General features: G+C 35.2%; 1 pseudogene; it reads left to right on the top strand.

Moving 5' to 3' along the window:
- The window catches only part of LOC130829355 (thioredoxin-dependent peroxide reductase, mitochondrial-like), a 101,438-nt pseudogene extending 88,911 nt beyond the window's left edge, over positions 1-12,527 (top strand).
- Positions 12,528-17,327: the final 4,800 nt, after the last annotated feature.

The raw sequence follows: 17,327 nt of genomic DNA, 5'->3' as shown, positions 1-17,327 counted from the left end.
ACACTTACCAGAGCAAAGACTCACAAGCAGAAGCTATGCTGGGAACCAGTACTGGGGTAGGAAAGTCTGAAGTGTAATAGAGAAATTGCTGGAGGCTCATTATGGACAACTCTGAGAGTTAAAAACACCAGGGGGAGTTTTTGGAGGCCTACAAAATATTGTGATATTTACCTCCAAGTGCTCCATCAGTTTCCCATACCAAATATCAGAGAAAAATACCCTGGGGTCTCTGGCAGGGGGAAGGGAAAACAAACCATTTTGAAATACATCAGAGTATAATTAAAATATACTGTTCTTCTTAACAACACCTGTTATCAGAAACAAAACAAAACAAAACAAACAAACAAAAAAAAACACAAACACACACACACACACAATTTTAAGCAACAAAGCAAGCATCAAAACCAAACATGGCAGGAATGTTAGAATTGTCAGACTAGCAATTTAAAACAAAGTATTTTATTACTATGTTAGAATTCTAAAGAATACAGTAGACAACATGCAAAAGTAGATGAGCAGTGTAAGCAGAGAGATGAAAATCTTAAGAAAGAAGTGAATGCTAGAGATAAAAAATAATGTAACAGAAAAAAAATTGCATTTGATGGGTTTACCAGTAGACTGGACATGGCTGAGGAAAGAAACTCTGAGCTAAATACTATATCAATAGAACCTTGAAAAATGTATGGGATGCAACAAAAGAAGTGCTTAGAGGGAAATTTATAGTATCAAATACATATATTAGAAAAGGAGAAAGCTCTAAAAAGAAGTGCCAATTAAATCTAAAGTAATCAGAGGACCATTTTTAAAAAATCAAAATTAGAGCAAAAATCAATGAAAACTGAAAACAGGAAATCAATAGAGAAAATTAATTAAACCAGAAGTTAGTTCTCTGAAAAGATCACTAAGATCAACAAGCATTAGAGCCAGACTAGGCTAACTGAGGGGGGGAAAAAGGAGGGGGGGAATAAATTATTAATTAGATTCCCTGGAAATTAAAAGGATAATAAAGTAATACTTTGAACAACTCTAAGCCCACAGATTTCATAACTTTGAAGAAACGGACCAATTCTTTGAAAGATACCATCTGTCAAAACTCAAACAAGAAGAAATAGATGAGCTGAATAGGCCCATATTTATTAAAGAAATTGAATAAATAAGTAATAACTTCAAAACAAAAACACCAGACCCAGATGGTGGTCATTGGTTACTTCTGACAAACATTTAAGGAAGAGATTATAGCAATTCTTCCTTCAGAAGATAAAAGCAGGGGGAATACTGCCTAACATTCTGTGAGGCTAGCATTATCTTAATACTTAAGCCAGGTATTATAGGAAAACTACATACCAATATCTCTTGTGAACATAAATGCAAAAATCCGCAACAACGTTACTAAGTTGAATCCAGCAATGTATAAAAAAGAATTATATACCATGACCAAGTGGAATTTATCCCTTAAAAGTTTTAACCTTTGAAAATCAATTAACATAATCCACTGCATGAACAGGCTGAAAGAAGTATCACATGATCATAAAAGTAGATGTGGAAAAAACATTTGACAAAATGCAACTCCCATTCATTATAAAAGCTCTCTATAAACTAGGAATATAGAGGAACTTCCTCAAATTGATAAAGACTGTCTACAAAAACCCTACAGTTAACTTTGTACTTACTGTTGAGAAATTTGAAGCTTTTTCACTAAAAACAGGTAGAAATCAAGGATTTCCACTCTCACCACTCCATTTCAATACGGTACTGGAAGTCTTTGCTAATGCAATAAGACAAGAAAAAGAAATGAAAGGCATATAGAAAGGAAGATATAAAATGTCTTTGTTTGCATATGATATTATCTATATAGAAAGTCCTAAAGAAGTGACCAAAGAACTCCTGGAACTAATAAGCAATTATAGTCAGGTTTTGGGATACTAGGTTAATACACAAAAGTCAATAGCTTTTCTACACACAAGCAATGAACAATTAGCATTTGAAATTAAAAACACAGTAAAATAAGTCAACACAGGAAGATGGCAGAGTAGGAGGAGGTGCATTCACTCCTTCTTTCAAGAGCACCAGAATTGCAACTAACTGCTGAACAATCATCAACAGAAAGACACTGGAACTCACCAAAAAAAACAACAACAACAACAACAAAAAAAACCCACAGCCAGAGAGGAAGGAGAAGCCTCAATGAAATGGTAGGAGGGGTGCAATTGCATTAAAGTCAAATCTCATAAATGCTGGGTATGTGACTCATAAGCTGGGGAACAGTTATACTGCAGAAGTCCACCCACTAAAGTGAGAATTCTGAGCCTCATGTCAGGCTTCCTAACCTGGGGGGTTCAGCAACAGGAGGAACCCCCAGAGAATCAGATTTTGAAAGCCAATGGGATTTGATTGCAGGACCTCCACAGGACTGGGCGAAATGGAGACTCCACTCTTGGAAGGCACACAAAAAAGTGTGCTCACCAGGACCCAGGGGGAAGGAGCAGTGACCCCATAGGAGACTGAACCAGACCTACATGCTGGTGTTGGAGGGTTGTCTGTGGAGGCGGGGGGCAGCTATGGCTCACTCAGGAGACAGGGGCACTGGTGGCAGGGGTTCCAGGGAGTGAACATTGGCATGAGCCCTCCCAGAGTCTGCCATTAGCACCAGCAAAGAGCCTGTAAGCTCCAGGGCTGGGTAGCCTCAGGCCAAACAATCAGCAAGGTGGGAACACAACCCCACCCACTGGCAGACAAGTAGATTAAAGCTTCACTGAGCTCTGCCCACCAAATCGGATTAAAGTTTTACTGAACTCTGCCCACCCAGCCCAATCCACCATCAGTACCACCCATCAGGAAGCACCCAATAGCCTCCTAGATAGCTTCCCTCACAAGAGGGCAGACAGCAGAATCAAGCAGTATCAGCAGTATTTCATCTTGTGGAACTGAAAACCACAGCCACTGAAAGATAGAGAAAATGAAAAGGCAAAAGACTTTCTACCAGATGAAGGCACAAGACAAAATGCCAGGAAAACAACAAAATGAAGAGGAGATAGGCACACTTACAGAAAAAGAATTCAGAATAATGATGATGAAGATGATCCAGGGCTTTGAAAAAGACAGGATGCAGAGATCAAAAAGTTGCAAAAAAAGTTTACCAAAGACCTAGAAGAATTAAAGAACAAACAAACAGAGATATGCAACACAATAACTGAAATGAAAAATACACTAGAAAGAACCAATAGCAGATTAACTGAGGCAGAAGGGCGAATAAGTGACCTGGAAGACAGAATGGTGGTAGTCACTGATGCAGAAAAGAATAAAGAAAAAAGAATGAAAAGAACTGAAGACAGCCTAAGAGACCTCTGGGACAATGTTAAACACACCAACATTCACATTATAGGGGTCCCAGAAGGAGAAGAGAGAGAGAAAGGACCCGAGAAAATATTGGAAGAGATTCTAGTTGAAAACTTCCCTAACATGGGAAAGGAAATAGCTACCCAAGTCCAGGAAGTGCAGAGAGTCCCAGGCAGGATAAACCCAAGGAGAAACACGCCAAGACATATAGTAGTCAAACTGACAAAAATTAAAGACAGAGAAAAGTTATTAAAAGCAACAAGGGAAAAATGACAAATAACATACAAGGGAACTCCCACGAGGGTAACAGCAGATTTCTCAGCAGAAACTCTACAAGCCAGAACTGAGTGCCATGATATATTTCAAGTGATGAAAGGGAAGAACCTAAAACCAAGAATACTCTACCCAGCAAGGATCTCATTCAGATTCGACGGAGAAATCAAAAGCTTTACAGACAAGCAACAGCTAAGAGAATTCAGCACCACTAAACCAGCCCTACAACAAATGCTAAAGGAACTTCTCTAAGCAGGAAACAAAAGAGAAGAAAAGGACCTACAAAAACATAAACAAAACAATTAAGAAAATGGTAATAGGAACATACATATCGATAATTACCTTGAATGTAACTGGACTAAATGTACCAACCAAAAGACACAGACTGTCTGAATGGATACAAAAACAAGACCCATATATATGCTGTCTACAAGAGACCCACTTCAGACCTAGGGATACATACAGACTGAAAGTGAGGGGATGGAAAATGATATTCCATGTAAATGGAAATCGAAAGAAAGGTGGAGTAGCAATACTCATATCAGATAAAATAGACTTTAAAATAAAAAATGTTACAAGAGACAAGAAAGGACACTACATAAAGGTCATGGGATCTATCCAAGAAGAAGAGATAACCATTAAAAATATATATGCACCCAATATAGGAACACCTCCATACATAAGGCAAATGCTAACAGCTATGAAAGAGGAAATTGACAGTAACACAATCATAGTGGGGGACTTTAACATTCCACTTACACCAATGGACAGATCATCCAGACAGAAAATTAAAAAGGAAACACAAGCTTTAAATGACACAATAAATCAGCTTGATTTCATAGATATGTATATGACATTATATCCAAAAACAGCAGATTACACATTCTTCTCAAAGACACATGGAACATTCTCCAGGATAGATCACATTTTGGGTCCTAAATCAAGCTTTGGTAAATTCAAGAAAATTGAAATCATATCAAACATCTTTTCTGACCACGACATTATGATTTAGAAATCAATTAGAGAAAAAAAAAAAAAAAACTGTAAAAAACACAAACACATGGAGGCTAAACAATATGCTACTAAATAACCAGCAGATCACTGAAGAAATCAAAGAGGAAATCAAAAAATTCCTAGAGACATATGACAATGAAAGCACAACAATCCAAAACCTATGGGATTCAGCAAAGGCATTTCTAAGAGGGAAGTTTATAGCAATATAATCCTACCTCAAGAAACAAGAAAAATCCCAAATAAACAATCTAACCTTATACCTAAAGAAACTACAGAAAGAAGAGCAAACAAAACCCAAGGTTAGTAGATGGAGAGAAATCATAAATATCAGAGCAGAGATAAATGAAGTAGAGACAAAGAAAACAATAGCATAAACCAATAAACCTAAAAGCTGGTTCTTTGAGAAGATAAATAAAATCAATAAAATTCTAGCAAGACTCATCAAGAAAAAGAGGGAGAGGACTCAAATCAATAAAATTAGAAATGAAACAGGAGAAGTTACAACAGACACCCCAGAAATAAAAAGCACCATAAGAGCCTAATACAAGCAACTATATGTCAATAAAATGAACAACCTGGATGAAATGGACAGATTCTTAGAAAGGTATAAACTTCCAAGACTGAATCAGGAAGAAATAGAAAATATGAAAAGACCAATCACAAGTAATTAAATTGAAACTGTGATTAAAAATCTTCCAACAAACAAAAGTCCAGGACCAGAGGAATTCACAGGTGAATTTTATCAATTATTTAGAGAAGAGCTAACACCCATCCTTCTCAAACTCTTCCAAAACATTGCAGAGGAAGGAATATTCCCAAACTCATTTTATGAGGCCACCATCACTCTGATACCAAAACCAGACAAAGATACTACAAAAAAAGAAAATTACAGACCAATATCACCATTGAATTTAGCTTCAGAAATGCTCAACAAAATACTAGCCAACAGAATCCAACAACACATTGAAAGGATCATACACCATGATCAAGTGGGGTTTATCCTTGGAATGCAAGGATTCTTCAATATATGCAAATCAATCAATGTGATACACCATATTAACAAGTTGAAGGATTAAAACCACATGATCATCTCAATAGATGCAAAAAAGCTTTTGACAAAATTCAACACTCATTTATTAGAAAAACTCTCCAGAAGGTGGGCATAGAGGGAACCTACCTCAAAATAATAAAGCCCATATTTGACAAACCCACAGGAAACATCATTCTCAATGGTGAAAGACTGGAAGCATTCCCTCTAAGACCAGCAACAAGACAAGGATGTTCACTTTCACCACTACTACTCAACATAGTTTTGGAAAACCTTGCCACAGTAATCAGAGAAGAAAAAGCAATAAAAGGAATCTAAATTGGAAAAGAAGAGGTAAAACTGTCACTTTTTGCAGGTGACATGATACTGTACATAGAAAATCCTAAAGATGCCACCAGAAAACTACTTGAGCTAATCAATGAATTTGGTAAAGTTTCAGGGTACAAAATTAACACACAGAAATCTCTTGCATTTCTATACACTAACAATGAAAAATCAGAAGGAGAAATTAAGGAAACAATCCCATTCAGCATTGCAACAAAAAGAATAAAATACCTAGGAATAAAGCTAACCAAGGAGGTAAAAGACCTGTACTCAGAAAACTATAAGACACTAATGAAAGAAATCAAAGAAAACACAAACAGATGGAGGGACACACCATGTTCTTGGATTGGAAGAATCAACATTGTGAAAATGACTATACTACTAAAAGCAATTTACAGATTCAATGCAATTCCAATCAAATTACCCATGGCATTTTTCACAGAACTAGAACAAGAAATTTCACAATTTATATGGAAATGCAAAAGACCCTGAATAGCCAAAGCAATCTTGAGAAGGAAAGATGTAGTTGGGCGAATCAGGCTTCCTGACTTCAGGCTTTACTACAAGGCTACAGTGATCAAGACACTATGGTACTGGCACAAAAACAGAAATATAGATCAATGGAACAGAATAGAGAGCCCAGAGATAAACTATGGTCAACTACTCTAGGACAGAGGAGGCAAGGATATACATGGAGAAAAGGCAGCCTCTTCAATAAGTGGTGCTGGAAAAATTGGTCAGCTACATGTAAAAGAATGAAATTAGAACACTTCCTAACACCATACACACAAAAAAACTCAAAATGGATTAAAGACCTAAATGTAAGGCCAGACACTATAAAACTCCTAGAGGAAAACACAGGAAGAACACTCTTCATCTTAAATAACAGAAAGATCTTTTTTGGTCCACCCTGTAGAATAATGGAAATAAAAACAAAAATAAATAAGTGGAACCAAATGAAGCTTCAAAGCTTCTGCACAGCAAAGTTAACTTTAAGTAAGATGACAAGACAACCCTCAGAATGGGAGAGAATATTTGCAAATGAATCAACAGACAAAGGATTAATCTCCAATATATATAAACATTTCATCCAGCTCAATGTGCAAAAAACAGACAACCCAATCAAAAAATGGGCAGAAGACCTAAATAGGCATTTCTTCAAGGAAGATGTACGGATGGCCAAGAGGCACATGAAAAGCTGCTCAACATCACTAATTATTAGAGAAATGCAAATCAAAACTACAGTGCAGTATCACCTCACACCAGTTAGAATGGGCATCATCAGAAAATTGAGAAAGAGTAAATGCTGGAGAGGGTTTGGAGAAAAGGGAATGCTCTTGCACTGTTGATGGGAATGTAAATTGATACAGCCACTATGGAGAACAGTATGGAGGTTCCTTGCAAAACTGAAAATAGAGTTACCATATGACCCAGCAATCCCACTACTGGGCATATACCCAGAGAACACCATAATTCAAAAAGACACATGCATCCCAATGTTCATTGCAGCACTATTTACAATAGCCAGGACATGGAAACAACCTAAATGTCCATCAACAGATGAATGGATAAAGAAGATGTGGTATATATATACAATACAATATTACTCAGCTGTAAAAAGGAATGAAACTGGGACATTTGTAGAGACATGGATGGACTTAGAGACTGTCATACAAAGTGAAGTGAGTCAGAAAGAGAAAAACAAATAGCATATATTAACACATGCAGAATATGGAAAAATGGTACAAATCAACTGGTGTGCAAGGCAGAAATACAGACACAGATGTAGAGAACAAACATATAGACACCAAATGGGGATAGTGGGGAGGATTGGGGGGGAATGAATTGGGAGATTGGGATACCAAATTGTACACTCTAAATATATGCAGTTTATTGTATGTTAAAAAATAATAAAGTAACAGCTCATGTGAAAAAAGAGAAAAAAAGAAAAAAAAAAAAACAATCTGCCTACCAATGCAGGGAAAACGGGTTTGATCCCTGGTCCAGGACGATCCCACATGCCGTGGAGCAAATAATCCCATGCGCCACAACTATTTAGCCTGCACTTTAGAGCCTGTGAGCCACAACTATTGAGCCCATGTGCTGCAGCTACTGAAGCCCAGGCTCCTAGAGCCCATGCTCCATAACAAGAGAAGCCACGGCAATGAAGAGCCTGCGCACCACAACGAAGAGTAGCCCCTGCTTACCATAACTAAACAAAGCCCACACACAGCAACAAAGACCCAACACAGCCAATAAAATAAATTAATTAATTTTAAAAAAAGCAATAGAATTTACAATAACACCTCCCCAAACAAAATACTTTGTTACTAATCTAGCAAAACATATGCAAGATCTATTATAGAAAAACTACAAAAGTCTGATGAATGAAATAAAAGAACTAAATAAATGGAGATATATTCCATGCTCATAAATGATGACTCAATATTGTCAAGATATCACATTTTCCCAATTTGATCTATAAATTTAATTCAATCACAATAAAAATCCCATCAAGTTATTTATATGGATATTAGCAAACTAATTCTAAAGTTTGCAATGACAGGAAATATTCCCAAGATAGCCAACACAATATTGAAGAAGAAAAGGTTAAAGGACTAACACTACCCAAAGTAAAGACTTATAATAAAGCCAAAGTAAACAAGATATTTTGCTACTGTGGTGAAAAAAAAGACAAATAGGTCAACAGAACTGAATAGAGAGCCCAGAAAATGGTCTAAAAAGCATAGGTAACTGATCTTTGACAAAGGAAAAAAGGCAATACAATGGAGCAAAGACAGCCACTTTAACAATGTGCTGGAACAACTGGACATCCAAATTAAAAAAAAAAAAAATGAACTTAGACACAGACTTAATACCCTTCAGAAAAATTAACTCAAAGTGGATCATAGACCTAAATTAAAACACCAAAGTATAAAACTCCTAAATGATAACATAGGAGAAAACTTAGATGTACTTGGATATGGTGATGCTTTTTTTAGATGTAATACCAAAGACATGATTCATAAAAGAAATAATTAATAAGCTGGGATAAATTAAAATTAAAAACACTTGTCTGTGAGAGACTATCAAAGGAATGAAAAGACAAGCCATATTGGGAGAAAATACTTGCAAAAGATACATCTGATAAAGGACTGTTATACAAAATATAAAAAGAACTCTTAAAACTCAACAATAAGAAAACAAAAAACCTAGTTAAAAAAAAAAAAAAAAGACCAAAGACCTTAACAGACACCTGACCAGAGAAGATATACAGATGGCAAATAAGCGTATGAAAAAATGTTCCACATCATATGTCATCAGGGAAATGCACAGTAAAACAATGATAAGATACCACTATACACTTATTAGAATGGCCAAAATCCAGAACACTGACAACACTAAATGCTGGTGAGGATCTGGAACAACAAGAACACTCATACATTGCTGGTGGGAATGCAAAATGGCACAGCCACTTTGGGAGCCAGTTTGGCAGTTTCTTATAAAACTATACATACTTTTATCATAGATTCAACAATAACACTCTTTGTTATTTACTCAAAGATTAAAAACTTATTTTCACACAGAAGCCTACACACAGATGTTTATAGCAGCTTTATTCCTAATTGCCAAGGCTTGGAAGCTACTAAGATATCCTTCAGTAAGTGAATGAAAAAATAAACTATGATATATCCAGACAATGAAATATTATTCAGAGATAAAAATAAATAAGCTAGCAAGCCATGTAAAGACATAAAGGAACCTTAAATTTAAGCATATTCCTAGGTAAAATAAGACAATTCTAGCAGGCTACATAATGCATGATTCCAACTATATGACATTCTGGAAAAGGCACAAATATGGGGACACTAAAAAGTTCAGTGATTGTCAGGGTTGTGTGGAGTGGGCAAGAGATAATAAGCAGAGAACAGAGGATTTTTAAGGCCATTAAATTACTCTGTATAATACAATGATGGATATGTCATCATATATTTGTCCAAACCCATAGAATCTACTACACCAGGAGTGAGCCCTAAGATAAACTATGGCCTTTGCATGATTATGATGTGTCAATGTAGGTTCATCCTTGTTAAAAAATTCTGGTAAATGATGTTAATAATGGGAAAGGTCTATTAATGTACTTTTCCCATCCTCTAGCCTCTTCTTTCCCACCTCCTCTTCTCATTTTTCCTCTCTTTCCCTCCCCTCCTTCTCCTTCTTCCTTTCCTTTCCTTTCCTCTTTCCTTTCCTCTTTCCTTTCCTTTCCTTTCCTTTCCTTTCCTTTCCTTTCCTTTCCTTTCCTTTCCTTTCCTTTCCTTTCCTTTCCTTTCCTTTCCTTTCTTTTCCTTTCCTTTCCTCCTTCCTTTCCTTTCCTTTCCTTTCCTTTCCTTTCCTTTCCTTTCCTTTCCTTTCCTTTCCTTTCCTTTCCTTTCCTTTCCTTTCCTTCCCTTCCCTTCCCTTCCCCTCCCTTCCCTTCCCTTCCCTTCCCTGTCCTGTCCTGTCTTGTCCTGTCCTTTCCTTTCCCTCTCTCTCTTCCTTTCTCTCTCTCTCTCAATTATGTTTATTAGTGGCCACATGAATGCCTAGCTTGTAGTAAATGCTCCATAGCTACCTAGCTTGCTAAGATTTAAATTGTGGGTGATTGTTGAAAAATATCAAATCATGTTTATACTGCAATTGTCATGATTAGTTTCTTTTTTGATTAATTAATATTTAAATTGATGCTAATAAATTATGTCTATCACCTTACATTCCTTGGAAAATTCTAATTTGAAGTGCTATATTATTATTATTAATTATTATTAATATTATTTTGCTTTTTTCTTTTTAACTGACATTTTACACAGAAATAAAATTATGAAACTTAAAGCACAGAGGGAAAGAAGACTGAAAAAGAAGAAATAAAAAAGCATGACCTCAATGAACTGAAGGAAAACATCATACTGTTTATATACATATATATTTAGAATTGTAGGAAGAGAGAGGAAAAATAGAAACAATTTTTTTTTAAATAATGACTAAAAATGTTCCAAGTTTGTTTGAAACTATACACCCACAAATCCAAGACTCTCAAGGAATTCTTCTGTTGTCTCATTTATGTAATATCTTCTGGTTTACTGAGGTCTCTTCTCTCTGGCCACTGGGAACTTACTTGAATGATTCAAGGTCCTGCTGAGTAGTTTTTGTTTGGCCTCCTAAATTTTTACTCTATGTGTATGCAGACTGATATTCAGCCAGACTCTAGGGAAACATTAAGCAGATTTCTAACACTCTTTCTCTGTCTCTATATGATCCTTGGTAGTCTGGCCGGGAAAATCTAGATACCTCCATCTTTCTAGATACTTCCAAACTCTAATCTGTGTCTTCTCAAACCACCAAAATTGCCATGTTTTGTTGGGTTTTCTTCCCTTCATTGTGGTCCAGAAATTGCCTCTAGGCAGAAAGCTGAGGAGATTTTAGAGCTTTCCACCTTAGTTTCCTTTGTTTCAGGAATCAGAGTCCTGTTCTGTCTTTGTCTAATATTTGGAAACACTTGTTTTACATATCTTGTCCATTTGTCCATTCGTTTATAATGTGAGGTAATTCTGGACTATATTACTTCCTCATGGGTTGGAAGAGGGATTTCAAATGCAATTTTTAAATAGTTTTTTTTAAAGAAAATTCATTTTTATAGATAAAATAAATCTAATGAAGAAATCATAATTTTCAATTATTGCAGGTTTCATTATGTATTACTGCTAATAAGTAACCAACTGGGTTTTGTTTTGCTTTTTACAAATAACAAATTTTCCCTCTCGGTTTATTTCAAGAGATTGATTAAAACATTAACTGGAGGAATACATTTTCTTCAATACATCAATAAAACCATTAAATGGCAATTAACTTTATAAACACATCTTCTGCTAACACTGAACACACGTAATCATGCGGCTCCATTTATGTATACCTTCTGAAGCCAAAATACAAGAATAACAATACTGGCCACAAAGCTGAGATATACTGAAGGCTTCAAATTTTACCATTTTAACTTTTAATTTTAACTGTGACTAATAATAAGAGAAATTAAAATGTAATTTTACATGACCACTGCATCTCCTATCTATTATGATCAATTAAGAATTTATTTTATAGAATTCTGGGAAATGTGCCTGATGTATATAAAATAGCATATGATGATATGCCTTTTTTCCTTACAATATGGATGAATGATAAAACATTATGCAGGAATCCTCTCTCAAATCCATCCAGCAACTGAACACTGCAAATATCAATGCTGTTATGTTGTTATTTGAAAAAAACCCTGAAAAAATTTTAAAGAGATACAATTATCACAGGTTTAGAGTAAAATCACCATTAATCTTTGAGAATGGTCAATCATAATTTTGTCCCTTCTTTCATCTTTTTAAGGTACTGCTGGACAGCTCATTCCACCAATATGTTATCAGCTATGAAGCTAGAAATGTTAAGAGGACTCAAAAGTCTCAATGATGGATTAGATGCAGGAACTGTGAAGAAGGGAAGGAAAGCATAATGAAGGTAAGTAAGATTTCTTACAAAATGTCAGCTTTTTTGGAAATTAATGCTATTATCAAGATAAATAGTCAGGAGTAAGAAGATAATAATAGTATCTACTGAGCCTTGACATGTCATAGGCACCATTATAAGTGCTATAAAACAACCCATATTTTCTTTGCAACAACACTGCTAGCAAGACACTATTATTATCTCCACATTACACTTGAGGGAACTGAAGAACTGAGATGTTAAGTAAATTGCAAAACATCTCACAGCTAGCTGGTAAGTTCCAGAGCCATAAATAGAACCTCACAACTTAGCAGCTATCTCTACTAAAATCACAAAAGGGTATTACTAACCATTGTTACAACTCAGTGCTCTTAAACCTGCTCTGTCCTGCTCTCTCCAATTATAGATAGGGACATATAAGCTATGGAGAGTATTTTAAGACTGGTCCTACCAGCATTCTTAGATGAGTGTTGTAAAGTCCTGGACACAGATGAATGCTACTCCACCTAGGTAGTTAACTATTGAGTTCCTGGATCCAAGATCATATGCTGGAGCCTCCACTGATTCTTATTTCTTGGACTTCATATGCTAAGCCTTATGTGCTCTTCTTCCCTACATTGTTCCATCCCAGGTTTTTCCCTTGTCAGGAACCCTATCTTTATTTTCTTTCACAATAGAAATATATGCCTTAAAAACTAGAATCCCAAACATTGGTAATTAAAAAATAGATTTTGGTTCTAGTGTACTGAATCTTCAAATGCTTCCTTGAGGTAAGGAGAGAGCTTGCAAAAGCCTTCCCTCCTAAAATGAACTTGAATCTTCAGTTTTAAGGTCTGTTATGCCAAGAGCACTACCCACTATGTTCACTAATGTATCACTGGTTCCTAGAACAGTTCCTGTCATGTAATGGTCACTCAATAAACATTTGTTGAATTTTGAATAAATGAATGATCACTGTAGGTAAATTAAAGGTAGAGAGAGAACACAGATAAATTTCCACAGTAAAACAAGTTGAATGTTAATTCCCTGACTATAAAAATTTGAATTTATGCATATGGAACACTTTTTCCCCCTTTCCTTATTCAAAACACTTTCAAAAGCAAATTTGATTCCTTGGCCCACCTTCTCAATCTATTATTTTGTATAGGACACTCATGTGCAATTGATTTTTCTTCCACTATAGCTTTAAGATAGTGATTATAAGAATATGGAAGAAAAATCAACCATTTGTCATACACCACTTTGAAAAAATAAAATTACAAAGGCTAAGTACCATCACAACTATAATCTTCAGTGAGAAATGAGAACCTCTGGAAGAAAACTAAAATGTAACATGACCAAACCTCCCCTAAACAGCCAGTTATAACATTAGTAAAACTCTTTGAAGATGTATCCAATATCTAGTTTCCAGGCCATCTCCCTTACAGTTGTACAGTCAGTTAACTGAAGAATAACTGTTAAATTTGTTGTATCTAAAGTCAGATGATGCAAAATTTTTGCTCTCAGCTGAACTGTGTCCATCTTTAAACACTGAAGAAGTTTATGGCAACCTGGTTGCTGGACTTCATGAATACACATTCACTAAAAGAAGGAATATAGATTCTAGCATCCTGATAGGAACAATCCATCATATTTTACTTCAATGACACTTTGAGACCTGCAGTTTGACATTCTCTCATAGCCTTTTATTCCCAAGCATATAAAATTACTGTACTTTTAGAATACTATCTATATTTTAAAAACTGCGCTCTTTGAAATTCATATGGTTAAATTGTACCTTATATTTTTCTCTTAAGGAGATTTTATTTTATACTAGAACTTATGTGCTATCTCTGACAATTTTTGAAAAATTGCAAGCTTCTACAATACAGAGAAACACAAAATAAGAAGGATCTAAAACTCATTTGTTTCTTTAAAAAAAAACACATAATTCTCACTAGAAAGCTGGATGACTAAAACTTAATGTAAAGGTTATATAAGAATGATAATTTGGTCAATGACTTGGCATGCTCCTCTGCTACAGAGGGTGCTCTTTTGGGAGGATTGCTATTTTGGCAACAGTAAGTCTGCATTTATAGATAATGTAACAGTATCTAGTTACAGCTGACCTATTGGAATTGAGATGATTCATTGAGCTAATTTTCTTTAACAAGATTATTAGCTTTTAACAATTGTAGGGAACATGGACCTAGGAAAGAGAATTGAGGATGTACATATAAATAGGGTTCCTGTTTTACTAAGAGGAGGTTAGGAGAACTGAAGATAGGCTATGTAGAGATTACCATGCAATTAACTACACTACAGAACTCCTACCTTAATGCTCATCTCTGTCTTTGTTACACTACATGAAAAACATTGCTAGGAAGTCATGGGAATGGTATTAGATTAAGATACATGGAGTTAGTTGTGCTCCAGCAATGATCTGACTATATTTCTTCACAGAAAAGATGCTAGGTATGGACATAAGAAAATTTTAACAGCAACTCAGGCATTTAACTAAATGGCAAGAGCATATATTAAAGACACAAATAGAATAAGGATATATAAGAATTTATTTAGGGCTTATTCATTATATCCAAGCTTTTGTTAGAAAAGTATTTAAACAGCAAAGGGCAAAGCTTATCAGAATCACTAGGATATTTTAAAATGTCTTAGTTTAGGCTTACTAGGTGAAGTTTAAGTATTCTAGCTAAAGTAAATGTAATTTGTTTTCTGGTGGTTAGTAAACTATGTATTCTCTGAGACTTGAAATTATTTTAGGAGATTCTAGGAGAGGTACAGGTTTCAAATACTTATAGCATGATCTCCATATTTCTACCCACTGAGAAGTTAAATGTAAGAAATGCTTCATTAGAGTGTCCTTGCAGTCATTGTATTAGTTTGTAATCTTTCAATTTGCAATTATTTGGGATATATCAAGTGTAATGGGCTCTATTCAGTAAGCAGTCCTCCCTATTGGTTGCTTCCCACATGGTCAAGGGCATACTAAATATGTTCTTGGAATGATTCCCTCTTTCAATCACTGTGTCAATAATCACTTAGAATACAAGTGGATTCTTTTTATTTAGAACAACCAGGTGGCTGAAGAGAGTCAGTTAATAAGCAATCAGCAAAATCAAAAGCAATAATACAGCACTTCAAGGTTTTGTGCTCTATTGCCTGATACATAAACTCTATTTTGTGAATAAATATACGGTATGCCTAGCAGTTGAATGAGTTTGCTGATGCCACATTCCACTCTTTGTGAGTCTATTCATCTTTGAAGATCCCACTGCCAGGAGAGATCTAACATCTGTTTGAAGGCACTACCTTCTGTTGTAGAAGACTCACTGTTGAAAAGTTAGATTTTCTACTTATACTACAGTTTTCAGTAGTGCCTGTTAATATGTCTTTTATATGTACAAAGAAGTAAGAAACTGCAACCACAAAAAGTGTATTAAATCTATTCATCTAATTTGTCAAAAATATGCATTCCATAATTAGAGGAATTAAATCTGAAAGCTGCACTGGGACCCTCAGATGTTAACTTATAAGATTTTTCATGCTCATAACAATCTACTTTGAGTGGGGAAAAAAAAATCCTTTATCATATTCTATGTTACTTTTACATAGATTGGATAAGTCAATACTTCGTTTTCCCCTTAATATTGTTCTTTTGGGTGTGCCAGACCCAGTGCCAGTGTGAATAAAATTCAAAGTTTAAATCAGAAAGGACCTTCAAAAGCCTTGAGATAGTCCCCATTTCTCTATTGTGTTTTAGATACCTGTAGTTTTATTAGGTTATGACTGTATTCCTGGTTGAATACCATTTCATATTTAATGGAAGAGATATAGGAACCTATCAGGCCCAGATGACATTGTGAATAAGAAAAGTTTGTTGTCTCAGCTGCTTTACCTTATTTTAATCCTCTGTCTCTTTAAGTGCCTTCTACTTACTCAACATAGAGAATCAATCAATGTTCTCATTTGGTCTTGTGATTTCAGAATTCCAAATTCCTTGATTGCTGTTAGCTCTATTTCATAAGGAACCCCTTAATATATGTAATTTTCTTATTATCATTTCAATATCTTGGTCTATGTATGTGTATTAATTTTCCCTGGAAAATATGTGAGGGTCTCATCTCGTCTGAATGAATTTACTCCCTCATTGTGTTAAAGAATCAAGATCTTAGGAGTTAAAAACAAGAGGAGGGCAAGACAACATTGTGTAGGTGCATAAAAACCTTCCCTGTTTTGTAGGTAAACTTTATGGGGTGGGGTGGGAGTTGATCCTTCTTCTCTTCCCATTTTCTGAATATGCCATATGATACCATATACTATTAAAACAACCAAAATATCCTTTATATTCTCACAACTCCTGTGCCATATTTTATATTTAATAAATTCTAGATTGGGCTACTCAATTACTCAATGTGTTAGTTCTATGTTCATCCATGAATGATAAACTCATCATTTTTTTTTTAAGCTATAAGGCTCAATCCATTTAAACTTTGAGGATTCTTTTGTTGCTGCAACATCCTCAAAAGCAATATTTTCCTGTTTCTTATTTTCTAACTATGTATTTAGACAGAACTTTAAGTTACACAAACAAATGTGATTCTGTGGATTATGTTTAAATACCAATCCCTTGCTCTACCTCCATTAGGGGCCATTTAAATTCCAAGAAATATTAAGACAGATAGAAGCCCTGATCTTAAATATTTTTGTCCTACAATATTTAAAATACTTTTGGATCAGAAATTGTAATGTGTGTGCCAAGGAACTCCTGTTCTTCGGAAAATGGAGAGATAGACAGAGATATTAAGAA

This window comes from Hippopotamus amphibius, chromosome 1 (assembly GCF_030028045.1).
Source record: "Hippopotamus amphibius kiboko isolate mHipAmp2 chromosome 1, mHipAmp2.hap2, whole genome shotgun sequence".
Classification (NCBI taxonomy): domain Eukaryota; kingdom Metazoa; phylum Chordata; class Mammalia; order Artiodactyla; family Hippopotamidae; genus Hippopotamus; species Hippopotamus amphibius.
The sequence above is the reverse complement of the archived record's forward strand: the minus strand, read 5'-3'. Positions and strand labels throughout refer to the sequence as shown.